At 61.1% G+C, this 10,996-nt stretch overlaps 1 non-coding gene across 1 annotated transcript; it reads right to left on the bottom strand.

The window, feature by feature from the left end:
• Positions 1–1,438: 1,438 nt before the first annotated feature.
• LOC142794729 (small subunit ribosomal RNA) lies at positions 1,439–3,253 on the bottom strand. Its single transcript, XR_012892573.1, has one exon. It is a non-coding gene; the product is annotated as a small subunit ribosomal RNA (ribosomal RNA).
• Between the last annotated feature and the right edge of the window lie 7,743 nt (positions 3,254–10,996).

Here is a 10,996-nt window from a genome sequence, read left to right as displayed (position 1 = left end):
ATTGGCCCGCCTAACCAGAAAATGCCTGCGGTACACCCATTTGGATAAGAGTGCACGCAGATGCGGGCCTCGACGGCTACACATTTCCTCGGGCGGCCGCCTCCCGGCCTCCGTGGAGCGCGGGATGCACGGTCCCATCGACAAGCCTCTCCCGTTTTTACCGTGGCGTCGCGGTTCACCACGGCAGGCGGGTCGGTCTCCTCCGCATAAAAAGGGGGACCCCCGCTTTTTGTTCCACGAAATCGCACAAGCTTTTTTCGCATCCACGGTTTGCCACCGCACACCAAAATGCCGATCCGGCTGCCTACTTTAGCCAACAGGTGGAGCCAGGCGCGCCGTACTTGCGCGGCACTTCCCACGTCCACCGAAGTCGGTGCCAAGGACCACTTTCGGCGCCGGAGCCGCGTACGAGCCTACTCGAGGCGGAAGAACGAAGCCAGCAAGGGCCTGGCCGCAAGTGCGTTCAATTGTCGGGACGTCCAAGTCCCTCGTTCTTCCGTGCTTCCTCTTTCGGCAAGTCGTTGCGGCACCTTCCCAAAGCGCGCAGACCCGCTAATCGCGACGAGCGCGACGTGGCCGTGCCGCCTTTCCCTCGGCAGCAAGCAAAACGCCTGGCAACGTCGACGCTCCCCTAACCGCGATCTCGCACCGTGTTTCGTGTGGCGAATTCAAAAGCCGGCCGGCGCTGCTGCAACCATTACGGTCGGTACGCATACGCCGCGGAGGGCGGGACGGTCATCGGAGCGTGCGGTTCCTCCATCGAGTACTGCGCACCTCGGCCGTCGCATCGCCGTGCCATGACCGGCCGCGCGTCAACGCGAACCGGTGCCAGCGAGATCCCTCGCCTGCAAGAACCGACCGGCAGCCTCCGTCACCCGAGGACGCGGAGGCGCTTGCCGCGGACGGCGGGACGGTATGCACTGGTGCACAGCGGACCCGTCACATCGCCAGTTCCTTGACCGACCGCCGACGCTTGTGCCGTTCCTCTCGTACTTGGCAGTCGCCGCGCGATTGTCGGGTCTCGTTCTTGCACGCTCGAACGGTCGGGAGGGCACTCGGCTGGCGTTTCGGGAACGCGCAGCCTCGCCTTCTACCGACGTAACCACGACTCGCCGTTCGCGCTCCGCCGCTCCTGTTTACAGTACTAGGCGGTCCCGCAGCGGTCGGGTCGCGCATTTCGAGCGCTTCGAGCCACGGTGCAGTGGCGGGTCGAAAGCCGACCTATGAGTGCGTTGCGCCGTTTGTACCCGCGTCCGCCACCTGGCCGACCGTCCAAGGTCGCGGTGTTGGCGTCCGCTGGGCGCAACAATTTGTCACGGGGTGCCGCTCCACATTCAGGCAGCCCCGTGGGGAAAAGCCGACCCCGCGTCCAAACGGGGTCAGCGGCAGAAAGTGTCGGGCGCAGACGCAGCTGAGGCGCTCACCCTTCACAATCCGTTAATGATCCTTCCGCAGGTTCACCTACGGAAACCTTGTTACGACTTTTACTTCCTCTAAATGATCAAGTTTGGTCATCTTTCCAACAGACCGGCGCAACCGAAAGGCCGCGCCGGACATCGGTCCGAAGACCTCACTAAATCATTCAATCGGTAGTAGCGACGGGCGGTGTGTACAAAGGGCAGGGACGTAATCAACGCGAGCTTATGACTCGCGCTTACTGGGAATTCCTCGTTCAAGGGGAACAATTGCAAGCCCCTATCCCAATCACGAAAGAAGTTCCACGGGTTACCCAGTCTTTTCAGACAGGGATAAAGACACGCTGCTTCCTTCAGTGTAGCGCGCGTGCGGCCCCGGACATCTAAGGGCATCACAGACCTGTTATTGCTCTGTTTCGTGCGGCTAGGAGCCGCTTATCCCTCTAAGAAGGTTGTAAGGTGCTGGGAACCCCGCACCTATTTAATAGGCTAGAGTCTCGTTCGTTATCGGAATTAACCAGACAAATCGCTCCACCAACTAAGAACGGCCATGCACCACCATCCACCGAATCAAGAAAGAGCTCTCAATCTGTCAATCCTCCCAGTGTCCGGGCCGGGTAAGTTTTCCCGTGTTGAGTCAAATTAAGCCGCAGGCTCCACTCCTGGTGGTGCCCTTCCGTCAATTCCTTTAAGTTTCAGCTTTGCAACCATACTTCCCCCGGAACCCAAATACTTTGGTTTCCCGGAAGCTGCCCGCCGAGTCATTTGAGTAACTCAGGCGGATCGCTGGTTGGCATCGTTTATGGTCAGAACTAGGGCGGTATCTGATCGCCTTCGAACCTCTGACTTTCGTTCTTGATCAATGAAAACATTCTTGGCAAATGCTTTCGCAGTAGTTCGTCTTGCGACGGTCCAAGAATTTCACCTCTAGCGCCGCAATACGAATGCCCCCGTCCGTCCCTCTTAATCATTACCTCGTATTCCAAAAACCAACAGAACAGAAACGAGGTCTTGTTCTATTATTCCATGCAAGTTTATTCAGGCGACTCGCCTGCGTTGAGCACTCTAATTTTTTCAAAGTAAAAGCACCGGCCATCTCGAGGCACACAATGAAGTGCACCAAGAAAGAACCGGCATGATGTTCAGTCCGAGCCGTCGCATCGGGTAGATGCACTACTCGTCTGGAACTGAGATCCAACTACGAGCTTTTTAACCGCAGCAGCTTTAGTATACGCTATTGGAGCTGGAATTACCGCGGCTGCTGGCACCAGACTTGCCCTCCAATTGATCCTCGTTAAAGGATTTAGAGTGTACTCATTTCAATTACGGGGCCTCAAAAGAGTCCCGTATTGTTATTTTTCGTCACTACCTCCCCGTGCCGGGAGTGGGTAATTTGCGCGCCTGCTGCCTTCCTTGGATGTGGTAGCCGTTTCTCAGGCTCCCTCTCCGGAATCGAACCCTGATTCTCCGTTACCCGTAACAACCATGGTAAGCAAGTAACCTACCATCGAAAGTTGATAAGGCAGACACTTGAAAGAAACGTCGCCGGCTCGTGGCCATGCGATCAGCACAAAGTTATCCAGAGTCACCACACAATACGGGCCGAAACCCGATCGATCTTGGTCTAATAAAAGCACCCGTTACCCAAAGGGCTCCAGGCTCACTGCATGTATTAGCTCTAGAATTGCCACAGTTATCCAAGTAGGAAGAAACGATCTAAGGAACCATAACTGATTTAATGAGCCATTCGCGGTTTCGCCTTATTTCGGCATGTACTTAGACATGCATGGCTTAATCTTTGAGACAAGCATATGATTACTGGCAGGATCAACCAGGTAATCGTTCGACTGCGCGTCCGTCCTCGCCTTCGGCGGGCCGGACGCAGTCTGTGTGCGGCGGAGGCCACCTTCAGGCGCCCCAACACGCTTATTTTGCACTCCGAGATGACGGCGTTCGAGCTCGCTACGGCACAACCTTCCCGAAAGACGAGTGGGAGCCGTGCGGCAAGAAGCACGTTCATGCTCGCTCTTTTTCGTTGCATCGACTCGGTCGCGCCGTGCGGGTTGCCCAAGCCCGCTGCACTGTCGGTGGACCGGCCGGAACTAGCAACGGAGCCGAGACTGCAAAGCCGCCAGACGACGGGTCACGCCCGCGTCTTCGGCGCTTTCGCATCTGAATCGCCCGAGGACGACACGGAACACACCTCGATATCGTGGTAAAACGGCACCGTCCGACAACCAGCCCCTAACGCATCAAGCGGATGAGGCTGCAGACGACTGCCGTGGATTCCCCTGGAGCAGACCCGAGGACACGCTTGACGAGGCCGAAGCCCGCCGCATATCAGACACCCGGTCGCTTTCGCGTACGCCGCTCACGAGAACCCCCACATAATAGCAGCGATAAGTACCCAGACCTCCTTGGGCACTAATACGAGCGTACTCGAGAAAATTTCACCGCGGGTGTGCCCCGAAACGTGTGGCACGTTGAGCGTGCCACAAGTCTACGTCGCTCTCAAACCCGCCGAGGTCGTAGAATTTGCGACCCTACTCACGAAATTCCCACCGAGGATACGGCCGCAAACGTACCGCACCTTGGGTAGGCCACGAGTTTGTGCAACACTACGCTGACGGCACAGCACCGAGGTCGTGCGCGCACGCACGGGAAAATTCCGCCGCGGTTTCTGCCGAAAACGTGAGGCACCACGACTCTCCGCAAGTTCGCGTCGACTGCGAAAGACCGAAGTCGTGAACGACGTGTCCGCTACTCGCCGCCGACACGCTGGACACCAAACGTACAACGACTCGACGGCGTCGTAGAGGCCCACGACGCGGTTTTCCTTAACGACGTCTCGGCGTGGCACCGACAGGTTAGAACGGCCGACCAACGTTCCCTGTCCGCCGTTCGGCTCAGTCGAAGGGCTCGGCGACTTCGGCAACGCTGCGAAGCCGCACGGTGACGCACGCCATGTCCCCATTTTTTTTTTTTTTTTTCTTTCTGCGTCTGCCGGGGTGCCCCTATAATAGCAGCGATAAGCACCCAGACCGCCGTGGGTCGCTCGCCCCGGCTGACGTGGTTTTTCGTACTCCTGCGGCGGTCGCCGTCAAGCACGTCCAAATACGCTACTTTCGTGGGCGCATTCACGCTCTTTCGCTTCGCCGGAGTGCCAGCACTCACTCTGCCAAAAACGGCGAACATCCGAGCGGCGGTTCCCACTTTTGCGTCGGCGTCGCAAACCCCGCCCCGGCAGACGAGGTTTGCCGTACTCGTGCGACGGTGGCCGGCGGGCACGTCGAAAGACGCCGATATCGTGCGCGAATTGGCGCACCTTGGCTTCACCGGAGTGCCGCCACTGACTCCTCCAAAAACGGCGAAGATCCGAGCGGCGCTTCCCACTTTCGCATCGGCGTCCCGAACTCCGCCCCGGCTGACGCGGTTTACCGTACTCGTGCGACGGTCGCCGGCGAGCACGTGGAAAGACGCCGATATCGTGCCCGAATCGGCTCCGTTCGGCTTCGCCGGAGTGCCAGCACTGGCTCGGCGAAAGACGACGAACATCCGAGCGACGGTTCTCACTATTGCGTACGCGTCGCAAACCCCGCCCCGGCAGACGCACTTTGCCGTACTCGTGCGACGGTCGCCGGCGAGCACGTAGAAAGACGCCGATATCGTGCCGGAATCGGCCCCGTTTGGCTTCGCCGGAGTGCCAGCACTCACTCGGCCACAAACGGCGAACATCCGAGCGGCGGTTCCCACTTAGCCGTCGGCGTCCCGAACTCCGCCCCGGCAGACGCGGTTGCCGAGCTCGTGCGACTAGCGACCGCGAAGCCGTCTCGCGACGCCGCTTTCGTGCGCGGCTCCCACTGCGACCTGGGTCACCCGAGGTCGACGAGCAAGAAAGAATGTCGAAAAAAAATTTTTTTTTTTTTTGCGTCTGCCGGGGTGCCCCTATAATAGCAGCGATAAGCACCCAGACCGCCATGGGTCGCTCGCCCCGGCTGACGTGGTTTTTCGTTTTCCTGCGGTGGTCGTCGTCAAGCACGTCCAAACACGCCACTTTCGTGGGCGCATTCGCGCTCTTTCGCTTCGCCGGAGTGCCAGCACTCACTCTGCCAAAAACGGCGAACATCCTAGTGGCGGTTCCCACTTTTGCGTCGGCGTCGCCAACCCCGCCCCGGCATACGCGGTTTGCCGTACTCGTGCGGCGGTGGCCGGCGGGCACGTCGAAAGACACCGATATCGTGCGCGAGTCGATGCTTCTTGGTCTCGCAGGAGGGCCGCCACTCACTCCTGCAAAAACGGCGAAGATCCGAGCGGCGCTTCCCACTTTTTCGTCGGCATCGCAAACCTCGCCCCGGCAGACGCGCTTTGCCGTACTCGTGCGACGGTCGCCGGCGAGCACGTCGAAATACGCCGATATCGTGCCCGAATCGGCCCCGTTTCGCTTCGCCGGAGTGCCAGCACTCACTCGGCCAAAAACGGCGAACATCCGAGCAGCGGTACCCACTTAGCCGTCGGCATCCCGAACTCCGCGCCGGCTGACGCGGTTGCCGAGCTCGTGCGACTAGCGACCGCGAACGCGTCTCGCGACGCCGCTTTCGTGCGCGGCTCCCATTGCGACCTGGGTTACCCGAGCTCGACCAGCAAAAAAGAAGGTCGAAAAAAAATTTTTTTTTTCTGCGTCTGCCGGGGTGCCCCTATAATAGCAGCGATAAGCACCCAGACCGCCGTGGGTCGCTCGCCCCGGCTGACGTGGTTTTTCGTACTCCTGCAGCGGTCGCCGTCAAGCACGTCCAAATACGCCACTTTCGTGGGCGCTTTCGCGCTCTTTCGCGTCGCCGGTGTGCCAGCACTCACTCTGCCAAAAACGGCGAACATCCTAGTGGCGGTTCCCACTTTTGCGTCGGCGTCGCCAACCCCGCCCCGGCATACGCGGTTTGCCGTACTCGTGCGGCGGTGGCCGGCGGGCACGTCGAAAGACACCGATATCGTGCGCGAGTCGATGCTTCTTGGTCTCGCAGGAGGGCCGCCACTCACTCCTGCAAAAACGGCGAAGATCCGAGCGGCGCTTCCCACTTTTTCGTCGGCATCGCAAACCTCGCCCCGGCAGACGCGCTTTGCCGTACTCGTGCGACGGTCGCCGGCGAGCACGTCGAAATACGCCGATATCGTGCCCGAATCGGCCCCGTTTCGCTTCGCCGGAGTGCCAGCACTCACTCGGCCAAAAACGGCGAACATCCGAGCAGCGGTACCCACTTAGCCGTCGGCATCCCGAACTCCGCGCCGGCTGACGCGGTTGCCGAGCTCGTGCGACTAGCGACCGCGAACGCGTCTCGCGACGCCGCTTTCGTGCGCGGCTCCCATTGCGACCTGGGTTACCCGAGCTCGACCAGCAAAAAAGAAGGTCGAAAAAAAATTTTTTTTTTCTGCGTCTGCCGGGGTGCCCCTATAATAGCAGCGATAAGCACCCAGACCGCCGTGGGTCGCTCGCCCCGGCTGACGTGGTTTTTCGTACTCCTGCAGCGGTCGCCGTCAAGCACGTCCAAATACGCCACTTTCGTGGGCGCTTTCGCGCTCTTTCGCGTCGCCGGTGTGCCAGCACTCACTCTGCCAAAAACGGCCAACATCCGAGCGGCGGTTCCCACTTTTGCGTCGGCGTCGTAAACCCCGCCCCGGCAGACGCGGTTTGCCCTACTCGTTCGACGGTCGCCGGCGAGCGCGTCGAAAGACGCCGATATCGTGCGCTAATTGGCGCTCCTTGGCTTCTCCGGAGTGCCGCCACTCACTCCTCCAAAAACGGCGAAGATCCGAGCGGCGTTCTCCACTTTCGCATCGGCGTCCCGAACTCCGCCCGGGCTGACGCGGTTTACCGTACTCGTGCGACGGTCGCCGCCGGGCACGTCGAAAGACGCCGATATCGTGCCGTAATCGGCCCCGTTTGGCTTCGCCCGAGTGCCAGCACTCACTCGGCCAAAAACGGCGAACATCCGAGCAGCGTTTCCCACTTTCGCATCGGCGTCCCGAAGCCCGCCCCGGCAGACGCGGTTTGCCCTACTCGAGCGACGGTCGCCGGCGATCACGTCGAAAGGCGCCGAATTCGTGCACGAATCGATGCTTCTTGGTCTCGCAGGAGGGCCGCCACTCACTCCTGCAAAAACGGCGAAGATCCGAGTTGCGCTTCCCACTTTTTCGTCGGCGTCCCGAACTACGCCCCGGCTGACGCGGTTTACCGTACTCGTGCGACGGTCGCCGGCGGGCACTTCAAAATACGCCGATTTCGTGGGCGCATTCACGCTGTTTCGCTTCCCCGGAGTGCCAACACTCACTCTGCCGAAAGCGGCGATCATCCGAGCGGCGGTTCCCACTTTTGCGTCGGCTTCGCAAACGGCGCCCCGGCAGACGCGCTCGTGCGACGTACTCGTGCGACGGTCGCCGGCGAGCACGTCGAAAGACGCCGATATCGTGCTCGAATCGACCCCGTTTCGCTTCGCCGGAGTGCTGCCAGTCACGGCGCAGAGAACGGCGAACAAGTGTTTTTTTTTTTTTTTCCTAGAATTTGTGTTATAGAAGGCACATTTGATATCGGACGATAATTTTCAACTTTATCACGCGCACCGATTTTCGTGTAGAGGTTTGCAAGTTTATGGGAATTTCTCCACTTGGAATAATGCGATTTAGTAGTACTACGAGAACTTCATGGATGTACTCAAGGGTACGGGGCAAGTCAGTTACGTCAACACCTGCAGATTTTTTACACTTCAAACTGAAAATTGTTGGTTGTGAGTCCTCGTGTGATATTAAAGGCCGATTCGCTAACACATAGAACAAAGAAAGAAAGGAAGAAAAAACGCCCGCGCTCGCTCAAGAAACCTGGGTTCGCAACAAGTGGCAACAACAAGCAACCGAGCGAGTGCGCCAAAACCCGTGGCGGCCGAACAAACGCGAAGTCCCAACCGCGTCAGCCGGGGCGGCACGGGACAGGAAAAATCACTTCAGCCGGGGCGGCGGGGCACCGAATAAACCTCGTCACCTCGTCGCAGGATAAAAGAGGAAACAAAAAGTCTAAACAGCGTCTGCTGGAGCGAATGCGTAATAAAACAACAACAACAACAAAAAAAAAACACCCGCGCTCAAGAAGTCTGCAATCCTCACAAAAGGCGACTGTGACCGAGCAGCGTCAGCCGGGGCCGTGCGGAAACGGAAAAACCGCGACTACCGGGGCGTCGAGGCACCGAAAAATCCACTTCAGCCGCGGCGAAAAAAAAAACAAAAAGAAAGACGGAGGGGGGGGGGGGGAACCACGTCTGCCGGGGCGAAGGAAAAAAAAAAACGCGTCTGCCGGGGCGAGCCCGGGTGCGGCACCACCGGGAAAACTGTGGCAAACAGACATGGCGATCGAGTGAGTGGGCCGCCAGCCAGGCTCAGCCAAAAAGTGCAAAGTCCGAACTGCGTCAGCCGGGGCGGCAAAAACCGCGTCAGCCGGGGCGGCGCAAAAAACCGCGTCTGCCGGGGCGGCACGAAACCGCGTCAGCCGGGGCGGGGCGAAAACTGCGTCAGCCGGGGCGAAAAGAAAAAAAAAAAACGCGTCTGCCGGGGCAAGCCCGGGTGCGGCACCACCGGGAAAACTGTGGCAAACAGACATGGCGATCGAGTGAGTGGGCCGCCAGCCAGGCACAGCCGAAAAGTGCAAAGTCCGAACCGTGTCAGCCGGGGCGACGCAAAAACCGCGTCAGCCGGGGCGGCGCGAAAACCGCGTCAGCCGGGGCGGCACGAAACCGCGTCAGCCGGGGCGGCGCGAAAACTGCGTCAGCCGGGGCGGCGCGAAAACCTCGTCAGCCGGGGCGAGCGAAAAGGGGGGGGGGGGGAACCACGTCTGCCGGGGCGAAAGAAAAAAAAACGCGTCTGCCGGGGCGAGCCCGGGTGCGGCACCACCGGGAAGACTGTGGCAAACAGACATGGCGATCGAGTGAGTGGGCCGCCAGCCAGGCTCAGCCCAAAAAGTGCCAAGTCCGAACTGCGTCAGCCGGGGCGGCAAAAACCGCGTCAGCCGGGGCGGCGCGAAAACCGCGTCTGCCGGGGCGGCGCGAAAACTGCGTCTGCCGGGGCGAGCCCGGGTGCGGCACCACCGGGAAAACTGTGGCAAACAGACATGGCGATCGAGTGAGTGGGCCGCCAGCCAGGCACAGCCGAAAAGTGCTAAGTCCGAACTGCGTCTGCCGGGGCGGCACGAAACCGCGTCAGCCGGGGCGGCGCGAAAACCGCGTCTGCCGGGGCGGCACGAAACCGCGTCAGCCGGGGCGGCGCGAAAACTGCGTCAGCCGGGGCGAGCCCGGGTGCGGCACCACCGGGAAAACTGTGGCAAACAGACATGGCGATCGAGTGAGTGGGCCGCCAGCCAGGCACAGCCGAAAAGTGCTAAGTCCGAACTGCGTCTGCCGGGGCGGCACGAAACCGCGTCAGCCGGGGCGGCGCGAAAACCGCGTCTGCCGGGGCGGCACGAAACCGCGTCAGCCGGGGCGGCGCGAAAACTGCGTCAGCCGGGGCGAGCCCGGGTGCGGCACCACCGGGAAAACTGTGGCAAACAGACATGGCGATCGAGTGAGTGGGCCGCCAGCCAGGCACAGCCGAAAAGTGCTAAGTCCGAACTGCGTCAGCCGGGGCGGCAAAAACCGCGTCAGCCGGGGCGGCGCAAAAAACCGCGTCTGCCGGGGCGGCACGAAACCGCGTCAGCCGGGGCGGCGCGAAAACTGCGTCAGCCGGGGCGAAAGAAAAAAAAAAAAAACGCGTCTGCCGGGGCGAGCCCGGGTGCGGCACCACCGGGAAAACTGTGGCAAACAGACATGGCGATCGAGTGAGTGGGCCGCCAGCCAGGCACAGCCGAAAAGTGCTAAGTCCGAACTGCGTCTGCCGGGGCGGCACGAAACCGCGTCAGCCGGGGCGGCGCGAAAACCGCGTCTGCCGGGGCGGCACGAAACCGCGTCAGCCGGGGCGGCGCGAAAACTGCGTCAGCCGGGGCGAGCCCGGGTGCGGCACCACCGGGAAAACTGTGGCAAACAGACATGGCGATCGAGTGAGTGGGCCGCCAGCCAGGCACAGCCGAAAAGTGCTAAGTCCGAACTGCGTCTGCCGGGGCGGCACGAAACCGCGTCAGCCGGGGCGGCGCGAAAACCGCGTCTGCCGGGGCGGCACGAAACCGCGTCAGCCGGGGCGGCGCGAAAACTGCGTCAGCCGGGGCGAGCCCGGGTGCGGCACCACCGGGAAAACTGTGGCAAACAGACATGGCGATCGAGTGAGTGGGCCGCCAGCCAGGCACAGCCGAAAAGTGCAAAGTCCGAACCGTGTCAGCCGGGGCGACGCAAAAACCGCGTCAGCCGGGGCGGCGCGAAAACCGCGTCAGCCGGGGCGGCACGAAACCGCGTCAGCCGGGGCGGCGCGAAAACTGCGTCAGCCGGGGCGGCGCGAAAACCTCGTCAGCCGGGGCGAGCGAAAAGGGGGGGGGGGAACCACGTCTGCCGGGGCGAAAGAAAAAAAAAACGCGTCTGCCGGGGCGAGCCCGGGTGCGGCACCACCGGGAAGACTGTGGC

The sequence above is a fragment of the Rhipicephalus microplus genome, unplaced genomic scaffold, assembly GCF_043290135.1.
Source record: "Rhipicephalus microplus isolate Deutch F79 unplaced genomic scaffold, USDA_Rmic scaffold_487, whole genome shotgun sequence".
NCBI lineage: Eukaryota > Metazoa > Arthropoda > Arachnida > Ixodida > Ixodidae > Rhipicephalus > Rhipicephalus microplus.
The sequence above is the reverse complement of the archived record's forward strand: the minus strand, read 5'-3'. Positions and strand labels throughout refer to the sequence as shown.